General features: G+C 37.7%; 1 pseudogene; it reads right to left on the bottom strand.

Annotated features, from left to right (window-relative positions):
* Window positions 1–18,173: 18,173 nt before the first annotated feature.
* On the bottom strand, window positions 18,174–18,594 carry LOC103259380 (annotated as a pseudogene).
* Between the last annotated feature and the right edge of the window lie 1,902 nt (window positions 18,595–20,496).

Here is a 20,496-nt window from a genome sequence, read left to right on the forward strand (position 1 = left end):
AAAAAAAAAAAAAAAAAAAAAAAAATTTCCCCTAAGAATCACTTACTCCTACACCCTCCGTCTATTTTCCTTATGAAGAATGGTACATAAACATCTAGAACTTCACTGAGTTATTAGGTCATCCTCTATGCCATACATGTTAAATAAATTTTATATGTCTTTCCTCCTATTAATCTGTCTATAGTCAATTCATTTTCAGCCAAGCTTCAGAGGGTAGAGGGGAAGCTTTTTCTTGGCACTTACAGATGCCAACTTAAACAAATAAGATAAGAGGTCTAAGAGTTGCAAGGACTTCCTGAGATCATATCATGATTCTCCCTGCTTTGGTTAGGAATATAGTGTAGTATTTTATTATCTCAAATAAATGGCAGTTGGTTCAGTTCAGAAAACGTACATCCAGAAAGGCCATTTCCTGTATGTCAGCTTTGTGGGACTCTCACTTGCCCAAGACCTGAGGTTAAGGGTGATTTCTTTCGTACACATACATATTTTCTAGTCCCTAGTCCCTCTTCGTTCTCATTTTAGTGATTTCCATACTTCCTCTTTAGCCAAATGGGCTTATTTCTATTAAAGTATAAATAATTTCTGCTAAGATGAATCTTGACTGAAAGAGAAATAATTCTCCTCCTCTTAATTCCCCATCAGGCTTAGATAAAAATTCAACAGAATTTTTTAATCACTGTATGGAGGGAGATGATAGAGAGATGGTAGAAAAGGGAATTAGGCAATGTCACTGTGTTTACACATGTACTTCCCTATTTCCTTGGTCAACTTATAGTCATAAATTTCTTCAGGCTCTTGCTCTCAAAAGGAAACTCTTCTACACTGTTGATGGGAATGCAAACTAGTCCAACCTCTATGGAAAACAGTGTGGCAATTCCTAAAATAACTAGAAATTGATCTTCCATATGACCCAGCAATCCCCCTTCTGGGAATATATCTAGAGGAACTCAAATCATTCTACAAAAAATATATCTGTCCATGCAGGTTTATTGCAGCACTATTCATAATAGCAAGAACATGGAACCAACAGTGCTGCCCATCAAAACTGGACTGGATTTTTAAAAATATGGTATATATACACAATGGAATACTATGCAGCCATAAACAAGGAGAAAATTACGGACTTTGCAGCAACCTGGATGGATTTAAAGTCTGTAATACTTAGTGATCTATCACAGAAACAAAGAACTGAGTACCACATGTTCTCACTCATAAGCAGACCCTGAACATTTATCATAATACTATAAGAAAGGGATTGGCAGTAGTGGGAAACTGCCAGGTGGGCGGGCACACAACACCAGTAAGAGTACCTGATCTCAAACCAGGCGAAGTGGGGACCAAAGCGAGGCCCAAACTTTACCTGTATGATGACCACTTGTATTCCTAACCCTGAATTGTACCCCACATCTTTAAAATAAAATAAAATATTTTTAAAAAGAAGACCTCTCAATTTTTTCAGCTTATTTCAATCAGTCTTTTTACATATTACTATTCCTATTTGTACAGAGCTTGGATTATGGTATCATATGTTCTCTTTTATAGCGTGTGTGTGTGTATACTTTTAAATAATATATTTACTTTCCTAATTGGTGTGGAAACATTTTTAGAGAAGAGGTTTCTGCTCCTGCCTTGCTTTACAAGGATACTTAGATAATCAATAAATGCTTGAAAATGAATACATAACTAAATTTATAATTGGTTAGCATTTTCTCTTCTCTCAGTCTTGTGTGTACTGAAGACAGCTTATATACAAAATTAGAAATATGAAACTTATTACAGTTTCTTCTGGTAGTCTCTGGATCTATGTGTCTTGTACACAAATATTTGCTTAATGAATTTACGTTTGAAAACTTTATCACTGAGCCGGGCTTGGTGAGTGGATTGCCTGAGCCTGCGGTTTCGAGACCCGCCTGGGCAGCGAGACCTCATCTCTATAATAAATTTTAAAAAAATCAGCTGGGCATGGTAGCGCATGCCTGTAATTCCGGCTACTCAGAAGGCTGAGGCGGAAGGATAGCTGGAGTCCAGCAGGCAAGGCTGCGGTGGCCGGAAGCGGCCACTGCACTCTAGTCTGGGTGACCAAGTGAGACTCCAACTCAAAAAAAAAAAAGAAAACTTTATCACTAAGTGAAAATATGTTAAATGCAAAAACTTTCCATTATTTTCATGGGAAAAATTAACCCAAGATACCCAACAGACAGAAAACATATAGCTTAAACAAACTAAATTTATATAAGTAATTAGCACAAATTAAATAAATACAGCTTTTACATGTTAAGATTTACTGTATTCACCAAAAAAGGAAGAGAAGACTTAGTTGTGGGTAATGGCTAGTGGTGGAGGAGGAGAAAGAGGAATGGAGGGGTTTATCCTTTTAAAGGCAATGAAGATTCAGTGTCAGACAGGGATTCAACATCAGATTTAAATACAGTTAATAATTTCCTTTTCCTTAAGTGTTTCACCAAATAAAAGCTAATCATGGGAAGGCTTTATAGCACATTGAAGAGATGAACATATACAGCAGATTGAAAGTCACAGAAGATACAACTTTGTCATGTGTATGAAAAATATAGTATTTTGGGTTCACCTAAACATGTCATGCAGTTCAACGTTTCACATGATATTCTCTGACTAGAAAGAGTCATGTCAGGTAAATTGGTGAGTAGTAGTGTCATTATGGGTCTAAATAGGAAAGTGAATAGTATAGAAAATTTAATAAAAGGAATTAAACAAATATTGGAGGTCTGAAAAGGCAAAAGGGGGAACTGATACAACCTAGAGACAGTAACTGTAGGAAGCAGTTATCGACCTTAGGTTTAGGGAAACAAAGATCAGAGGCTTGGGTTGTCAGAACGTGGTGGCTTGAATGAAGAGCCTTACATAACTGGGGTCTGATTTCTCAAAGGGAGGTTGCTGGTGCCTCTAGAACTCAGAGGAAGTAACTTGTGGAACAAGGAATCAGATTTCTGAAGAGGGAGAGTCCCCTGGCTGCTGCTCATGATTATGAGGGGTTGCAATGAGGCTGGCTCTGGGATTATATAGAAAAGAAACTGAAAACAACTACTGCTTCCAGAATGAAAAATCATTGCTGGGATGCTGATATGAACAAGAAATGAAACAGAAAGCAGCCACCCCATATCCCTCCTCTGGCCTCCCAGTCTCCTTTTAACACCCTTTTGTTGACAGAAACTAATAAAGCCAGTAAACAAAAAAGATGTGGTTTGCATCAAAAAGCAAGTTACAGAGATTAGGTCCCCTCTTTGGTCACTTCCCTTCACACGAATCCATACATATATTTATATTTTCTTTGCTTGAAATTCTGATGTCAAAATAGAGTTTCTTAAAGCATATTTATTTTATTTATTTTGGGGTGAAAATCATTATATTTAAAAAAGTGAGTCATTCAAAAAGTGGTGTAACTTTTTAATAACCATAATGGGAAAAAGCAATTAATTATGTGAGGGGATCAGGAACTAAAAATCAACACTCACTATGGACATAAGATAAAGAAACTTCACAGGAAGTCATATACCTATATTTATGACTAGAGGAAGTCTGAGAACTAAAAGCAGGAACTAGTCCAAAGGGGTGATCCAGAGCTGTAACCTTTTGAAGACAAAACATTCTCCTCCAGGCTTAACAGAAATTAAAAGGGAGAACCAGAAAAAGAGGACTAAATCTCAAGGACTTTAGCTAATATCCATTTTCACGGATATTCCTGCAATCCAACTTTCATTCATTCATTCATTTTATTATTATATATTGAATGCATATAATGTTCTAGACATTGGAGATACAGTGGTAAATGAGACTTAATCCATGCTGTCATGGAATTTACTCTTTAGTGGGAGATTAAAACAATAGATAAAAAGTGAATATAAAAAGTTTATATTAAAATATCAGATAGGAGTAGGTGCTATAAAAGGAAAATAAACAAAATAAATGAACAGAGAATAGAAATTTAAACTAACCAGTAATAAAGGAGATACAGATAAAAAAAAATTATATGTCTTTTTCACTCCTCAGATTGTGAAAAATAAAATTTTTTGATAATATCAAGTTGGAAAGAATAAAATAAAACGGATACTTTCATATAGTGCCAAAAAGAGTAAATCAGTAAAGGCTTAGACAGCGGGGAGATGGAGGGGAGGGATGTTATTTAGTAGTATAGACACAGATTTGAATATTGCCTATCTGGTTGATATATTAGGTTGAATCATGTGAAATTGCCAGTATTTGGCAAATTTTGGCCTAAAATATTAACTTGAAAATAGATCAAATGAAATTATCCACACTGAAACACTAAAAGAAAAAAGGAGTGAAACGTTTTCAAAATTTCAAGTGCATACGGTCAGAAGGGAACTGAGCCAAATTACAATTTATTTTTCATTTTGTTAGTTCCATTGCTAGAGGCTCTCTGTTGTCTACTATCTAGATAAGGCAAGAATTTCCTACTTACATAGGCCATGAGGGATGGATCTCATTATTTCTTTCTTTTTGTTTTTTGCAAGCTGCCTTTTTTTAACAAATAATTTGCTTTTAATTATAAATAGTGAGCATGATGATGCTTTCACAAATTTTAAACATGTGATTTGTTCAACATATTTGAAAAGAAAAAAGAGCCTGATTTTTTTCATTATTTATAAAAACCAATTTATTCCTCATCTGGAGAAGAGAGTGAGAAAGAGAACAAGAGAGAGACTATCTTATAGATGCTTTAAATAGCTTTCGATAACTTTTCCCATATCATCTTTCCTTTCTGGAAATTATATCTTAACAAAATAGCCAAATTTAAAATATTTCTAATGAATTGATTAACGGGGGGACAAAAAAATATGTATTGAACACATATTGTAAATTTTACCATAAACAATTATGCATATCAAAAAAGACACTAACTTTAAAATGGTACCAAAAAAGTGAGGAAAAATCTGAATTACAGAAAATAAAATCAAATTTATTTAATGAAAAACTAGAATGAATAAAAATTAGCAAATATATACACACACACACAAGCACACAGCAACACTATGTATTGACTCACAAAGGGGAAAAACAGTGGTCCATGACCCCTCAAGATGGCTTGTCAGGTAAGGAAAAAAGCCCAAACAAACATGCACACACACACGCAAAAAAAGAACAATATTTTTCAACAATGCAGTCAATCTACAACAAACACAAAACTCAGAATTCTTTTACCATGCTTCCTTTCTTAATACAAAAGATGCCCACCTCAGTGGTTTACTGATGTTTGTTTATTTGTGTTTGAATCAAAGTCCCACTCTGTTGCCCAGACTGAAATGCAGTGGCACACTCATGGCCACTGCAGCTTCTACCTCCTGGGCTCAGGCAATACTTCCACCTCAGCCTTCCAAGTTGCTGGAACTATAGGTATGCACCACCATGCCCAGTTAATTTTTTGATTTATTGTAGAGACAAGGTCTCACCATGTTGTTCAGACTGTTCTCGAATCTGTGGGCTCAGGCAATCCTCTCGCCTCTGCCTCCCAAAGTGCTGGGATTGCTGGGATTACAGGTGTGAGCCAGTACACCCGGCTCTGATTATTTTTAAATGTATTAGTTTTACTACATGCAACTGTTCCCTGTATTTAACAGCCTTTCTCTTTATTTACCTTCTTGTGTCTAGTTGCTACTGCCAAAAGAGTTTCAGGTTGGCAGGTAGATGGGTGCCTCATTTTCTGTGAATGCAACAGTTAAAAACAGTTTTAAACACTGGTCAGAAAATGTTTGATTGCTATATCAACACATGGCATTGTTACATTGATGCCTAAGTTGCCATTTTTTTGCAAAAAGTTGTGCAATGCTAGTGTCAAAGACTAGGCAGTCATTGTTCATAATGGTCGTTGCAATTCCCTTATGATAGGTCAAGGCGTTGCTTCCCAAGTCAATAGCCACCTATGACCATTTAGCTCAAGTCAGTAAGCACATTTTTCAGCTTGCTTGCATGTTCTTATTAACTGTACAATGCTGATGCAGTTCTGTTTGGCTTGCATTTCATGTTTGTCTTGGAGAAACAGGAAAAATACGATGGTCACCAGCAATTCTTTGCACAGCTGATAGGAATGCATAATTTCAATAGTTCCTTATACCTATTTTTTTCTGTCTCCTAACAGAACATCCTTCCTTTTTTGATTCCCAGTTTATATACTTCACTCATCTGGGGGACCTTTGTAAACTTTTAATTTATAGACGTGACTCTTACCTTTCAATGTCCAAGTATTTTATTGTCTGATGTCTCCAGAGACTACTTGTCACTTAAAAATTGATAATGTTGTCCCAAGTCATAATAATATCATTATGAAGCAGGAAGCAATGACAATGGCGATTCTCAGATTCAACATTAGATAATGCATGGACCTGTTGTATGGGGTCTATGATGGCCAGGGGTGCCAGAAATCAGGGTCCTCTCAGTCCGCGATTTCCTTCCCGTTGGAAAGGATTCCAAAAACTATTCCACTGTAGGGTCACAACCACCAAAACATCTCTAGGACAAAAAGCGGTGAAGGATTTCTCTATCCCCATCTCTTCCTTGGAGTCATAAATAAACAAGTTTTATTTATCCTTTTGGTCTCCAGCGTCACTTTGGCAGCAGAGCCCCTTTCCTGTGCTGACCCAGCTTCTGTTTATTTAAATCCCGACTTGCACCATTTGGAGGCACTTGATGGAACCTAGAACCCTTTGTTTATTAATTCCATGTGACCCGTTCTTTAGTGGGAAGTTAAACATTTCAAGGACACCAAAAAACACCAAACAGTGCTCTCATTTTTGGAGGAGTAAGAAGGCTATGCTGTCTTATTCTAGGAGGTAAAGTTGATGTTGATGGTTCTATGGCAACATTCTTGATTCCCACTTGTGAAAATTTACCCCAATTTCTGACCAATATACACCTATACATCTTCCTACCTGGCTCTTTCAACTACCTAAGAAAAGTAAAGTATGTTTAATCTTATAAAATGTGACTTGATTCTCTTTTTTGAAGTAAAGTCTGAGCACGTATGAGATTGCCAGTTGGGGGATCCAAAGGAAAAAAGTTAGATTTTGAGATTGAAGCCTTTGATCTTGTGTCTCAAAACAGCAGGATGACTTAAGAAAAAGAGGGAAAAGAAAATTCTGCATTGTTAATAAAATCTGTATTTGTGGTGACTTAAGAGTTTCACAGTGGTGGGACTGTGATTTGTATTCCATTTTGTGGCTTCAGCAACTTTGTTTCATGTCAAAGCCATAGTAGTAATATATAACTCTCTTTTTTGAAGCATTTTGTATATTTTGAAAGTTGATTATACATTTCTGCTAATAGTGGCTACAATATTTAAATTACCCATTCTTCTGAAAACAAGAGTTGGATAAAATATAGAAAACATATTCTTGAAAGCATCAAGGTGATGATTAGACAATGAAAAATTACCAGACCTGAAATAAAGGAAAAACTGGAAACTGGAACCATAAGCAAGCACAGAAATAGTTTTTTGTTTTGTTTTGTTTTTTGCTAAGGGCATTTCTTGATCTGCAGATTAAGTTTTGACAGCTTTTCTGTCACTAGTAGAGCAGAAATAAAGGACCAGGCTCTGCACAAGTTGGGGAGTTTCCCAGAAGCTTATTATTCCTACAATAAGCTAGGATCACAAATTGCTATAATCTTGGGCTGGAGATGAACTAGAAATGGACTATCCCCCATGTAATACAGTCTAACTTTACAGCATCTTTCACACCTTTTACTTGATTAAAGGTGGTTCTGGGCTTGGAGTGCCCCCAGGTACCTGGCAAGAAACCTCTCCATTGTAGGTCTCAAATTATTCCAAAACTTTTTTTTTCAAATACAGCATGTAGTACATGCTCAAAGGTAAGAATGAACACAAAGAAACTAGACCATGTGTGAAAATCAGCAGAAATATCAGGGAATAGAAATCAACCCCCAAAATATTTAGAGATATTGGAGTAACAGTAAGTCCCCTACCTATAAGCCTTCAAGTTAAGAGTTTTTAAAGATGCGACTGTGTGTTCGCATGTCCAATCACATAAGTTGGTTCATGTGTCTGGTGTACAGTGTCAAGTATGCATATCCTCTACAAGTGACTGTGCTTTTTTACTCGACTGTACAGTACTGTATAGAGTACAGTAGTACAGTCTCTTTATTTTAAGCCCAGGGTGTCTGTAAGCAAGCATAAAAGCAGCAGTGATATAGCTGATACAGCTAAGAAACACCAAGGGGTGATGGAAGCAAAGGTAAAAATACTGTACAATACTACATAGCTGATTGTGTTAGTTGAGTCCCTACGCTAACTTTGTTGGACTGATGAACAAATCGGTCTTGGAATGGAATTCGTTTGTATGTAGGGGACTTATTGTATCAGAAAGACTGTAAGACAATGATGTCTACAGTATTTTTGAAAAAAATTGGAAGAATTTTGCCCAATAGGGGGTTTCTTAGCTTCAAATAAGGTTCAGTACTGCAGGAATCTCATAGGACATACTTGACACCAGTCTGATCAGAAAAACAAAGGATAAGAACTACAGCTTGCTAGCAGGGCAGCACGAGACATTATTCTTCTGTGGGAGTAGTCCTTGCAGTAGCTTATACAGCAGTCCCCACAGCGTCCAGGAGATATTCTCACAGTATCGTGGTGAGATATTCTCACCCTCACCCTCCACTTGGGACAGCTGAAGTGCATGTGGCACCACTTTGGCTTAGAAACTCTGCATCTCACAGGAGCCATTATCACTGGCAAGATTTAACGGAATAGCTTACAGTGTCCATGCAAGATGTATGCAAATTACAAGAGTCATTGCATCTAGAGAGGCTCAAAGTATGGCTTCTGACAAGGTTCTTAATAGTTTTCCTAGGTATAGTCAATCAGGAGTCGTTTTTGTCATACACAATATTGCTCAGTAAAATAGTTGACATTTATTCTTATAGGTTCCAGGAAGACAGAACTAGGAAATTAATTAAAGATCAAATTATCGGCATTTGTCCCAGAGACCAAATCGCCATCACTGTCACGGTTTCTAAGTTCGGTCGGGTTCTACCGTCGCCACCACACTTCGGGAGAGCCCCATTGTGGTGGCCAGCAGCCCCGCCGTGCCCTGGACCCACCCGGCTGCCCGCGCACCCACCGCCTTCGGCAGCCACCCGGCCCCCACCCCATCAGGCCAGCCCGGCCTCATGGCTCAGAGGTGTCCACAGCCACAGGGCTCAACCGTGGGACAGGTCATGGGCAGCGACCTGACCCAAGCCTTCAGCAGCAGGAGCTCAGAGCCCACCCAGCCTGCTGCCCAGCAGGCTCCTGCCCACCCTGTCCCCCAGCCCCTGCAAATAAGGCCCTGCGCCTATGAGATCAAGCAATTCCTGGACTGCTCGACCATTCAGAGTGACCTGTCCCTGTGTGAAGGCTTCAAAGAGGCCCTGATGCAGTGCAAGAACAACCATAGTCTCAGTTCCCTGCCCTGAAGAGGCTGGTGCACACTCAGGAGCCAGCCCTGCACCCACTCCAACCCCTCACCAACAGCAGGACCATGATGCCAGATTGTACCAGTGTAGCTGTAGCTGTGATTGGGAGTGAGGACAGGTTTCTCATCCTACAGATAACCCGACACAAATGTGCAATTAAAAGAGTTTATTTTAGACCACACACACACACACACACACACACACACACACACACACACACACACGAAAGGTCAAATTATCATGCAGAAGAATAGGGTTTTGTTGACATTTTACACCAAATTGAAAACTGCAAAAAAAAAAAAAAAAAAAAAAATGACAGAATAGTTTTAGAGAGAATCAAAGAGAAATTCTGAAATGAAATAAAATAACCAAAATTGAGAACTCAGTGAAAGAGTTTAACAGAAAATCAATCACAGCGAAAAGTAGAAGATGGGGAAGAAGAAAAAATTCGGAATGTAGAACAAGGAGAAAAACTAGTATTAAACACACAACTGCAATTAAAAATATAACAAATAGAATAAGAAAATCTATCTTGTTTTCAGTTAGAGGATCAGAAGTAAAAGAGCGAAAACAGATTATAGGCAATAATTGAAGAGATCATATTTCAGAGTTTTCTAGACAACATGAAAATCACAAGTCAACAGATTCTAGAAGGCCACCAATTAAACAAGATAAATAAAAGGAAACCCATACCTAAAAACATCATAGTAAAAACTACAGAAAACCAAAAACAAAGGCAAAAATAGTAAAACAAAGGAAAAACACTGGGAGAAAAAATAAGATTATATTAAAACAAGCAGCTGTTAGACAATTGGCTGCTTTCTGAAAAGCAAAAATAAAATGCAAATATCTTCAATATACTGAAAGAAAATAACTACCTCCAAGAAATCTATACTTAGTAAAAATAATCTTCAATAATTAAAGCAAAATACTTTCAGAGAAAAAGAGCCAAAACGGTTCTCCATTAGACCAACACTAAAGGAAATTATAAATGATCATTCTCAGGCAGAAGGAAAATGATTCCATATGAAAAGTCAGAAACATGGAAAGAAATAAAGAATTAAGGAAATAAATAAATTTTAAAATAGCAAATATGTTGATAAACCTAAATTAACTATTTAAAAATATATAAATAGTCTTTGGGGCTTAAAAATACTTAGACCTATAATAAATGATAACAGCATATATGCAGAATAAGACTAAATGGAATAAAGGTATTCCAAGGTCTTTATATTGTCCAGGATGAGGATAAAAGTATTAATTATTACTATGCTTACTAAATTAAGGATTGAGACTGTACTTTTCTTTTTTATTTCATTTATTTTATTTTTTTGAGTTGGTGTCTCACTCTGTCACTCAGGCTGGAGTGCCATGGCACACTTAAACGGTCGACCAGCTGGGCTCCGGCAATCCTTCCACTTCAGCCTTTCAAGTAGCTGGAACTACAGACGCACGTTACCACACCTGGCTAATTTTTTATTTTACTTTAGAGATGAGGTCTCGCCAAATTGCCTGGGGTGATCTTGAACCCACAGGCTCAAGCAATCCACTCGCCTTAGCCTCCCAAAGTGCTGGGATTACAGGCTGAGCCACCGAGCCCGGCCAAGACTGTACTTCTAAAAGTAATTAATAGAAGTAATGTGAAATACAATTAAAAGTATAGAAGGAAAAAAAGGGAAGCAAAACACATAAAAGAGTAAAAGATATAATGTTATAACAGTTAAAAGGTAACTAATTCAAAACAGGAAAAAAATAGAAACATAGAATGAGAATAAATAGGGAAAAAGATGGTAGATCTAAAATTAATATTTAACAGTAATTACATTAAATGTAAGTGGACCAAATTGGTTAACAAAAAAAAAAATATGGCTAGATTGGATTTAAAATTTAGCTATATGCTGTATTCAGGAATCATATATAAATCAGAAAGTGACAAAGTTTAGAAACGAAAGATGAGAAAAAGAGTTTAATTGAAAACATTAACCAAAAGGTCAATATAATAAAAGACTTTAAAGGCAAAACACATGACTGCAGAATACATCTCTTGTGGAATATAACTATCCCTTCTATATACTTTTTGTGCTGATTATCATTAGTCAGTATATGGTCAATCTTTATGAGGTACATTGTTAGACAAAGAGTTTTGATATTTTCTTCTTCATTCTCCAACTATAAAGGTATAATAAACTAATAATCTTTAAATAGTCAATATCTTTAAATATTTTGTATAAGTGATTATTGCCATGCTATAATTTAGCATGATCCCTACACCACACCCAGCTCTGAGGTCAGAACTCCCATCTGCGAGTCTTGAGTGTTTAACTGTCTGATGGGACACTGAAGGAAAGAACCCAGGATAGCACTGCCTCTGGCATGCAGTTGCATGGACCATGCTGCCAAACACTTTGTCTTTTTTGCCCAGCTCTCTGCTGCTCTTTTGTTTCTGCCTCCCGTTGTATACTGAATGCTCTATGTGGCTCTTCTGATGCCAATGACCTCCCTTATCAATGGATCAATATCAGGAGCTCTTTGGAATAGAAGAATCTTCTCCAGTTCATCAGACTTCAAACATTGCCTTCCCCCTCCTCAATTTTGTTTCCTCAGAACACTAAGACTTGTGATGACCATTTCCCTACCCTTTCTGTTTTGATATCACCTAAATTACTTGTGTTTTCTACGTAGACACAAAAGAAGCAGAGGTCTTCCACCCTTTTGCATTCTCAGGCTCCTGGAGCTGGCACATTTGGACAGAATGGAGATAGGGTGAACATACTCCCTGCTTTGGCAAAGAGATTGCCTGCATTACCACTTGATGTAGTCACATTTGTGAAGAAGAGTCATGTGGTCAATCAGTTAGAAAGTTCAGCTGTTAATTTGGTGATTGGCAATTAAAATCAATTGGCTATCGATTGGCTTTAGCACTTTCTATCACTTCTCCCATACTTCAGTTTCTCTCTCATTCTGATAAGCTTTTATTCTGCATTTGCTGTACCCTCCTAAGTTGGAAGTTTTGAATATACCTCTCTAACTTGTAAAATTACCTATGGTCATCTGATAGACTGTTAGAAGAGGTGAATAATTATCATTCAAATGAGCAATTGATTTCTCAGATATTAGGAACATAAAGTTCACTTACTGTATGATTTTGACCATTAGTGAAGATACTGGAACATGAAAGAGACATTTATTTTGAGGCTGAATTCCCCATCTTTCTGGTCCAGTGTAATATATAGAAGGACCAAGGAAATTTTATAAAATGGTAGCCTAAAAGATAAGGTAAGACTTTCTCTATGTTCTTTAAGTCTCATCTTGGGGTTTATTCATAAGCATCATGACAACAGAAATCAGAAGAAAGAATATAGGCATAATAAGAGACAGAAATCTTCTGATCTTTTTTCAAAACTAATTTCCAAAGAAAGAAACACACACTAAAGTTAGTCTTCATATTCTAGGACACTGCATTGCTAGTAGGCACTGTCAGAGTGTCAAAAATTATGCAGAAGATTGCGACAAGAATTACTTTCAAATGTTCCATGCTGCAGAAACATATCAGAGCTTATGTCCCACCTTGGAAGGTGCACTCAAGGGGAATGGTTGTTGCACCTCATACCAAGCATTAATTGTTCCATTGTCATAGCCCTGTCCCAGTCCAAAGGCTGCAAAGCCAATGTGCAGACAAACTCTTTAATAATAATTTGTGTTCTCAAAACACTTCCCGTTTTATTCTGCCCTCTCCCCTATCCCTTTCATCAGCTGATTGCAGTGTTGCCCTGGCTGTTGAATATTTGCACAGACAGGTCTTGCCTTTGCAATAAAAATTTGAGTATAGATAGTAAATGAGGTTACTGTAGTAGAGAAAAAAAGAAGAAAACAGTCATATGTATTGGCTTGCAATTAAACCTGGCTTGCTTAAGCAGGAGATAAGGTGTTTGCTACTAAAGCACCAGTGTTCTCAGTTTAAGGTGTCCTGCATAGTTCAAAACACATTCAATACTGCATAGCTTGTTTTTTCCCACTGCCCACAGTGAGGATTTCTCTTTCTTTATGAGGATTTCTCACAGAAATAGAGTTCATAGGCCAGGCACAGTGGCTCATGTCTGTAATCTCAACATTTTGGGAGGCAAAGGCAAGAGGATTGCCTCAGCCCAGGGGTTCCTAGGCAATTTGGCAAGGTTTCGTCTCTACAATAAATCAAAAAAATTAGTCAGGCATGGTGTCGCACATCTGTGGTTCCAACTACTTGGAAGACCAAGGCAGAAAAATTGTCTGAGTACAACAGGTTGAGGCTGCAGTGGCCATGATGGTGCCACTGCACTCCAGGCTGGGTGACAGAATAAAATCCTGACTCAAAAAAAGAAAGGAAGGAAGGAAGGAAGGAAGGAAGGAAGGAAGGAAGGAAGGAAGGAAGGAAGGAAGAAAAAAGGAAGGAAGAAAAAAGAAAAGAAAAGAAGGAAAGAAAGGAAAAGAAATGGAGTTCATATCTGGACTCAGTGACCACAAAGATCCTGGTCAGACTAAACAACCTACTGTTTCTGGAATTGATCTGACAGCAGGTGAGACCCAAGCCCTTAAATAAATGTTACAAATTTTTGACTGAGGAATTCAACGTTGTCCTTGTGTTGAGGCTTCTGTGCTCCTAGAATATCACTAAGACTTGACTATTAAGAATTCTCACAAAATCAAGTCTCAGAATGTTTGCTCCAGGAAACTTCCTAGAGAGGCCTGTTAGTGGTCTTCACCCTGGCCACTAGGGAACTGACTGGGCAAAATTGAAAAGTGAGAAGGAAAAGGTGTGCCAGTGCAGTGATTTGTGTTGGTGCTTACTTCCTAATTTCCAAGCATTGCCAGAAACTTGAACATATGTTTCAAAGCCAACACAAGTCCAAATTCACTGCCTCTGGAAGTTGGTCCATGGCAACTATTTTCTCAATGTCTTCTTTAGTCTTCAGGACTCTAATGACCAAAGGAGAGAAATTGCTGTTGCTTAGCTACTGTGTTGGTGTGTGATGTGATTTCAGGCTACAGGTATATCCAGATTTACACTGTGGAATGGTCATGCAGGATACAGTGTGGCAAACAGACAAGACTGGCTGTAGGCAGACAAGTTTTTTATCTACTTATATTAATGGAGGTAAGAGGCAATGTTGGGAGTCGGCCACGGAGGCCCACTGAGCATTAGGGATCAGGGAGGGCCATGGACCCCAAGACCACTAGGTTGTGTTCGGGAGCCGTTGACCCCATTTTCCTCCTCCTTTTATCATGTAGTGCAAATAACCTAAAGGAACTCTGCTGACTTGAGCTGAAGGCTCTGTAATGGTAACAGGCATGGCTCACTCTAGAAACTCATTGTTCCTGTTTCCCATAAACTGTGGTTTCGGCTTAGGTATTAGATATAATTCAAACTCAGGTCACATTTGGGAGCCTTTTACATGGTACAAGCCTCTTTATAAGATTTTAAAGTATATTTGTAGAATTAGTATATACTTATGGAGAGCTGTTTTCAGCTTTTCAATGGTATAGATGATTATCAAGAGTTATCAGAAATGACCCAGCACAAACCTTGGGCTGGGCCACATTCCTGAGGGCCCAGTGCGTACTTTGGACTGGGCTGCATTCTTTCAGGCCGGATTTAGCTACAATTAGTGTAGGGTTTTTCTACCTATTATAGAAATTGAATTTATTTTATTCATAGAAAGTATTGTAGAATAGGTCATGCTAACGTCAGGGAATCATGTTAGTTCAAGCATGACCAATCATGATATTTTGAGGTTTAATAAGAATACAGTTAACTTTAGAAATTTCATTGTCTCCATTTTCTACTATTGTGGTTTTGGCCTTAGTACATTTACAGTTTATATTTGGGTTTTATTTTTAGAAGCTTTGTTGCTGATGATCAGCTTTATATATTAGGATCAGGAATTAGAAACTTTCATAGAAATTAGGATAGATATATAGGACTTCAGAATAGTCATTTTGTTAAGAGATTGTAGTCTATTCCAAAAAGTGGCCCACCGTGAACCTTGGACTGGGCCACATCCTATAGAGCCCAGCGTGATCTTTGGACTGGGTCACATTCTTTAGGAATTGGTTTAAGCTATAATTAAGAGCTTCTGTAGCATTGTGTAAGTAGTATTAGCATAGAATAGAAAGGTAATAAAATTTAAGTTAGTCATCATGGGTGTTGTGTGCGCATGAGCTTTAGAAGTTATTGATTATCAGAACATCAGGATGCTAGTAGGGATTGTTGCACTGCTTTTGAAGAGCATTAACTAGCAAAGGGAACAATAAGACAATCTTGGGGTTTGTCCTTCCTCATACCTGAGAAAACATCTGGTGGGTGGGGGACGCCCCTCCTGCACCTGGCTTTGTGTTCACGTGAAAGACTTGTGAGACTGTGTAAAACTTGGGGATAAATACCTGCTGTAACTTTCAATAAACGACTTCTGCTTATTTCACTGAACAGTTGTCCACTTTCTTTCTCTTTCTTCCTCTTTATATCTATACAGAATCGGTTTCTGCACTAGACAGAGTCCAGTCTCTTTCTTTCTCCCCCCCTTTTCTTTTTTTCTTTATTTCTCCAGAATAATCGCCGACGCTGCCACACCTTCCAAGGGACCTCCTAAATCTCCCCAAAACTTGCAGGGGCTGGCCCCCCGCAAGGAAATGGATGGAAGAATGTAGTAATAAAGTGGCAGGAGTCAGAAGACAGTCAAATAAATTTAAACACTATTTTATAATTACATTGGAAATAACAATTCGTTGTTATTGTGTTGGGAGGTTGAAAGCACTTATGTAAAGAAAATTTTGAGATCTGGTTTGAGTAGCAGGCTGGATGGTAGTGAGGGTAATGTACTAAGCAGAGGTAGAAATAGGTTTTAGTGACTGACTGAAACATCCAGGACAGTGCATTAGTCTTCAGGAGATGCTGTGCTGGGTCTGATTATTGAGGTTATGGTAGAGGGTGGTGTGAGATGCTGACAAGGAACTCTCTGGTGTGTTGGATTTTAGCATGTGTGACTCCGAGATACATTTGAGACATCTTTTAACTTTAGGAGTTGAGAGTAGGAAGTACAGGTTTGTGTATAGAAAGATATGTGGAAGTAAATATAGCTCTGATTGATATATATAGCTCTGATTGATATATGTGGAAGTAAATATAGCTCTGATTGATAGAGCATTTTAACGTGTGGTGGCCAGAGCTGGTGTTTGTTTTGGGTATGGTACAGTGGCAGATGGAGTCAAAGCTTTGCAAGATCAGTGAGGAGGCTGATGTCCTGATTAGGCTGAAGTCTGTGACTCGGCCTGGACCATGCTTGGCTTCGAAGCTAGAGAAGCATGATTACATGCCATAGCTCTTGTCTTTAAAAAAATTAATAATGATTCCCACACCCAACACGTTGGGCAAGCTCTTCAGGTTTTTCTCTTCAGTTTAATTTCCCCAGGGAAAACTGGGAAAAGAAATCTCTCTACTATTTGCACTTCTTGAAAAAAATACAATATGTTACTATTTCAGCCATCAATATTTTTTTCAAATAGTCTACTCCTTACATAGTGAATACATCAAAGAATATTAACTCAGAAAATCGTATTCTCCCAATCAATTAAACACTGATTACAAGCATTATTTTGATACCACATATTTCTACAAATGCTTTATGCAGCTTATAAAGCAGACACATAATATTATTATATTGATTACAAGACTGGTCATTGCTCTTTTACAAAAAACAACTATAAAGAACTCCAAGGACTAAAATTTGTTTCTTCATTTATCTCCACCTTGATTCTGTCCTTTTATTTCCTCTTTCTTTTAATTCTAATTCTGATTCAGCTTCTTATTTCTTCCCTAGGTCAGAATTGTACTAACTTAACCTATCAGGTCACCTTCTCAGAACCATTAAAGCGACAGTTTGAGGTTGACAATTGAAGAATTAGGATCAGAAACAAGGGACCTGGTTGAATTTCTGTTTTTCTATTGGGGTCAGTTGGAAAGACAGCCTTTTTTGGAGTTAAGAGTCTGAGCAGACAAATAAAATATTTTGATATTTACAGTTTTAATAAAAGTCTTCTATAAAAATCCTTTGGTTGGATGTCTTGATTAGCTTTTTTAAATTTTTTTTTAAAATCTGCATCTGCTGATTGCTTTATCTAATTTTTATCTTTAAAGACAAGACCAAAATCAAAACATCTAAACTTACATTTTTCAATCTGAAAGAACAAAAGAATAGGTATAATTCTAAAATAGCTTCAGATTATACTGAAATAAGATAAAGCATAAATATCTTATAATGTACTCAATTTGAAGTGATGCTACTGAAAGCAATTACAAATGTTTATTCTGAAAGATACTACTATAAAGTTCAGACTCAAATACTGATGATGGTTATTCAAAATTAAATTTACAGAATACCTAGAAAATAGGTGAACTGGAGACTGTGGGCTGTTTTATAATGTTCACGAGCAATATTTTTTAAAGATAGAGGGCTATTGTTTTAATATAAATTAGGAGCTTTACCTCCCTTTAGTGCTTTCAATTGTCAGATGGTCATAAGCCAAGGACCCAAATAATTGCAAATGATCACTAATACTATCTGAGCAAAAGTCCTCATGTATCAGTACTTTTAATGGTATATGCAAGAAATTATAGGAAAAAGACAACTATAAACAAGATGCAGCCCCTCTGTTGTAATGAACAGCACACAGTATTACAAGACACTGAGACTGTATTCCATCAAATGCGGTTCTCCCATCACTTCATATTGTGATGAATCATTAAGACTATCTTTAAATCCGGTGACCTCATCATTACCCCTCAAAATATCCAGTGAAAGGCTTGATCTTGAAAGAAATAGAAGACATTGAACCTGCTGCACAGCTTTGAATTCTATTTGTAATTTCAGTGGAGCAAAGAGACCCTGAATGTTTCTCAGTGTGGAAAAAATCATTTTAACTTGGTTGATTTGGAAATTTTTTTCTGATAATTCAAGAAGATGACTAGGCAAAAGTTCGTTTTTCACACAAGAAAACCCTTTCTGAAGATCATGACTTTCAGAAAGACCACTTGCTGAAAGTTCCAATAACTGGAATCCTGTCTTTTAGCTGAGCTACAAGACCTCTGGCATTCATCTTCAGTCACTCTGCAAGCAGCCCTCAGCCTACCTTGCTTAGTTAGCTTTTAGCTAACACCAAAAAAAAAAAACTCTTTTGGAATGATCGCTCAATTTTTTTCAGATACTTTTTTTGTACTGTTACTCCAGCAACCTATGGCAGGAGATATTGGTGGTTCAGTAGTAGAGTTCTTGGCCCCCACATGGGTGACCCAGGCTTAATTCCCAGTGCAGATTGTTCTGTGCTTCAATTCTCTACTGGCAAAATAAACTGCAAAGGTTTTGCTGGGTTCAGGGGGCCTCAACGTCTGCAGCATAGGACAATCAGGAAACCATCCTATCCCAGATCTTGCAGTTCTTGGACTCAACAGCCTTTCAGGGGTGTTTGGGACAGTGCCAGGTGCCAGGTGTTTCTGGTGGGTCACTGCAGTTTGGAATATTGGAACTAAAATCATTGTTGCTTTCATTTATTCTCTGAGCAGATCGCTGGAAACCTAAGGAGTCTCAGGAACCTGATCCATGTGCTTGACCTTGGACTGATCTCTGGGCCAGGTTTCACTAAAGAGCAGAGATCAAGAAATGAAGGTCTGGGAAGGTGAGAAGCTGCTGGGCGGGCCAGTCATCTCAGTGGTCCAGGAGGCATCGAGTTGCCCAAGGAAGAATGCATCTTTTGGAGCAATATCTAAAGAAAGGGGAGGCGTGAAGGCTCCGTGTGAAGGATCCGTGTGCAGATGAGGGAAGTGGTGGAGACCAGGTCTCCCGCAGAGGTGACTCCCAGGGGTGACTCACAGAGGTGATCGGGAACTAAATGTGCTGTCGTGGCCAGCCATAACACTGCTTCAGGGTGTTCCATGGGCCCATTGATGTTCCAGGAGGGATTCTGTGTCTTTGGCAATGTGTGTCAACAGGTGTTGACCTGAAAATTATATTTTTAATTATAGGAAACCAGAACTGTTCATCTGGTTTTGTTTTATATCTCTTGGCACATTAGAAAGCTCCTGGAAAAGATTCCAATTTGAGAGTAATATGGGCGTTACTGTGTCAGAGAAGTAAAGGATAATTGATTTTCTTCTCAAACTTTTTTTCATCTATGTACAACTTAACTCTAAAATTTTTTTAAAAACCTATATTCAAACAGTTCTCTTTTGAATAATAAATTTATTCATGTTCAAAGGTTTTTGTCTGATATTATGGCTTTCTGAATTTTGTTTATAAACTAATGATGATTGTTTTAAAAAGTTCTACTGGCAATCCTGTGTTGAAATCATCAGAGTTGTTTTCTACCGTATTTTAACTTGTTTGGGAATTTCTGTATTTGTTGAATAAAAACTGTAATGTAATACATCATTTCTTTCTTTCTTAACATTTCTTTCTTTCTCTAAACAGAAATAAGGCTTTAGGGAGAACAGTCCAGGAGACTTGGTTTATATAAACAAAAATGATAGATTACTTACGTAATGAAGTACATTGAAAGGGGCCACCAGTTATCAGGAAAAATTAACCCAGGATGATCAACTTTAAGACAATATCATAGTAAAATTATTAGATTTTAAAGATAAAATGTTCTCTGGTTCTCCAGGCATACTTGTCAAATAAGTTACAAAAGCACCTGAATTATATGGGTATCACCATCCAAAGCGGGGCAAGAGTGAAGCAGCATTTTCAAGAAACTTACAAAAAGAAAGGGCAAATCAAGCTCTTCTCAAAGTTCAAGTTATAAGAGAAAGGCTCTGCTTATACTTCTCCACATACTCCAGGCTTCACTTCACCTCCTAGACCATGCCCTCCTAGACCATGGCAAGACAGGTAGTCTTGTAAGGAGTCATCATAAGGCTATTTCTTACTGATCTCTTGTGGTAGACTCCTTATCTTGAAGCAGACAGTTTCTTACCTGGTTCTGATAAGCCATGGAAATATCCGC

Source organism: Carlito syrichta, unplaced genomic scaffold, assembly GCF_000164805.1.
Source record: "Carlito syrichta isolate Samal-C Ts95f unplaced genomic scaffold, Tarsius_syrichta-2.0.1 Scaffold302630, whole genome shotgun sequence".
Lineage (NCBI taxonomy): Eukaryota > Metazoa > Chordata > Mammalia > Primates > Tarsiidae > Carlito > Carlito syrichta.